This window comes from Procambarus clarkii, chromosome 31, assembly GCF_040958095.1.
Source record: "Procambarus clarkii isolate CNS0578487 chromosome 31, FALCON_Pclarkii_2.0, whole genome shotgun sequence".
NCBI lineage: Eukaryota > Metazoa > Arthropoda > Malacostraca > Decapoda > Cambaridae > Procambarus > Procambarus clarkii.
In genome coordinates, this window is record NC_091180.1 from 25541601 (window position 1) to 25544702 (window position 3102).

Sequence of the window (3102 nt, forward strand, 5' to 3'; positions counted from 1 at the left end):
GGCTGCTGGCAGCCCCTGATGTGTGAATCACAGTCTGGTTGATTTTGCGTATATTTATATCATAAACCGCTCGAGGTGGCTAAATAAATCAAAGTAAATCCAGCTCATTAAGTTCTCTATTAAATATACACTTGTATACTTTACAATAATTCGAAGGGTTGTTCTTGTCGCTGGGAGGGTCGCCCACTTGCAGCAGCGACCAAGAGTCCACAAATTCCATTGAAAGTTAAGTGTTCCTCGGTGCCTGGACGCGAAAGTTGATCCTTCCAGCAACGTTCACGGACTGGTGATCAGCTTTGCACGAAATAACCACAATATAACATCCCCCGTAAACAAAACGTAACAACAACGTGTGTCTAAACATTATTACAACGTTGATACAACATTTGAAAAACGACTGTAATTATGTTGGTTTTCTTTATCTAAATTATGGCGCTACATAGCCTTCCCGGCTCGGTGCCGTCTTTGATAATTACTTGCTTGCTTTATCTAAATGCTAAAGCTTCCCTTACTTGCTTCTTCAAGTAACAGCGACCTCAATAGCGGGATCCTCCCTGGAAACACAAACCGAAACTGTCTCTATTTTCCACTAGTTACAACTTGTAATAAAGTTGTTACATCTTGGCTTAACGTGTTTATGACGTATTAGAACGTTGTTACAACTTGCTATATTGGTTGTTATAACTGGTTAGGAGGTGTTAAAACTTGTTCGAACGTTGTACCAACGTCGTAGTTTCGGTGTGTGTTTGGCGGGCTGGAACCAGTGATCCAAAAAGCGGACTATTAAGTGCCTGGGAGCGTGTGTGCGGTCCAAGGGCTCCAGCCTGCCTTAATTAACTTACTTTGCGTCTGGCGAGGTTGTCGACGGAGTCATCTGGCGCCCGACGCAGAGGAGGAGGAGCCGTAGCAGCAGCGGGCGCGGCAGGTGGTGAACGGTAGGGGGGAAGATGATTGAGGTTTTCAACATCTTATTTAGACTCGCATCACCACAGTATCTTACCTGAGGTCATCTTTGTATCCTTCTGGTGAGCTAGGTGTGTACACTTGCGGGGATTGAGCTCTGGCTCTGTGGTCCCACCTCTCAACTGTCAGTCAACTGATGTACAGATTCCTGAGCCTACTGGGCTCTATCATATCTACATTTGAAACTGTGTATGGAGTCAGCCTCCACCACATCACTGCCTAGTGCATTCCATCCGTTAACTACTCTGACACTGAAAAAGTTCTTTCTAACGTCCCTGTGTGTGTGTGTGTGTGTGTGTGTGTGTGTGTGTGTGTGTGTGTGTGTGTGTGTGTGTGTGTGTGTGTTAGTATACACTACAAGTACTTGTTTGCAAATAGGTTTATAAATAGACTGCAATAGACTGCCAGATACACAGCACGTCATAATAACGTGGCTGAAAATTGCCCACACATCTGAAAATAAACAAGAAAGCGACGATGCTTCGGTCCGTCCCGGACCATTATCAGGTCCACGATGGACCGAAACGTAATCACTTTTATTTTCAAACGTATGGGTTGAGGGTCTGCCAGCTAGTTCTATTGAGATGAGCAGTTTAACAGCTTCCAAGAATAGATTAAATAGATACTTGGACGAGAAGTGGAGGGGGGGGGAGGGGGGGATTTAAACGGGACCAGTCTGGGTCCTGTTTAATTCTATGGACCAAAAGGCCTGCTTCGATGCTCCCTAATCCCTATGGTCTTATGCATATGTTCAATTATATTCACGCACTTCTGTACGTCTATAAGTTTGATAAACATACGAATATAAGTATGTCTTTTTTTTTAATTATTGTTTTATTAATGTATGTATATTTATTAATTTAGGTATACATATGTATCTATGCACAGAGACTAAGTCACAGCAACGTTGCTGAAACAAATGGAAGTCACTTATATGTGAGGTTAGGGTTATAGATATGTATGCATACATACATGAGAACCATACATACATGAGAACCACCCTGTGGTTCTTCTTCACCATGGATGACAGTATGTGAGAAATAACTAAGTGTTTATTGGCATCGTTAGAAATTTATATCAATATCAAACGCACATCTAAATGAGGAACGGTTAAAGGCACTTAATTTTTTTTCCCAGTGCTTTCTAAAGTCTCGTGAAGATACGGCTGGGGGAAAAAATAATTCAGGTACCGAGCAATTTCAGTTGATAGTTGATAGAAACACACACACCAGTTGATTGACAGTTGAGAGGTGGGCCCAAAGAGCCAAAGCTCAACCCCTGCAAGCACAATTAAGTGAGTACACACACACACACACACACACGCTCTTTGGTCCCAGAACTAGAGCTCGATCCTGCAGGCAGAAATAGGTAAGCACAAACGGATACATTACATATAGACTCAATACTCAGAACATTTCATTGTAGTGAACAAATAGTGAATTTATTGCGGTAGGCGCCATAAACAGTTTAAAATATAAATATGACAGAACCCAATAGATTGATTGAGGTTCAGAGGTGGGACCAAAGAGCTGAAGCTTAAACCGTGCACATCCAACTAGATAAATACTCAGAGAGACGCCAGACTAAATATAGTCTTCACTAAATACTCAAAGATATACCAAACTAGATCTCCTCCTCCCCGGATAGCAGGGACGCTGAGACTCTCTAAATACTTTACCCACGTTGTGCAAATCCTCAGAGAAGGCTGGGACCAGGAGCTAGAGCACATTCACCTCAAGCACAGTTAAGTAATACAGGGCCCACGTAACGAACACCATCCACACAGCCCTTAACATAACAAATTCTAAAAGACAATGGAGCCTTTCATAGCTTGTTTACAAACTCTCATCAAAACTTTAAAGAAGACTATAAACGTTCTTTACGTGAAAGTTTAATAATGTTGATTCACCCGTGTTCTTCCTGCTGTAGCTTACTAGTGTGGAACACTGCTCAACTGCTTCACTCTCTCCTTCTGAAGCTTCGTATCTCGCTATTTGTTCCTCTTTGTTCATCGCGAACTCGTTATTCCTCTATCTATCTTCCATGGGCAGGCGATGAGTTACAATTACGTGGCTGAAGAATGTTGGCCAGACTAAACACTAGAAGGTGAAGGAACAACGACGTTTCGGTCCGTCTTGG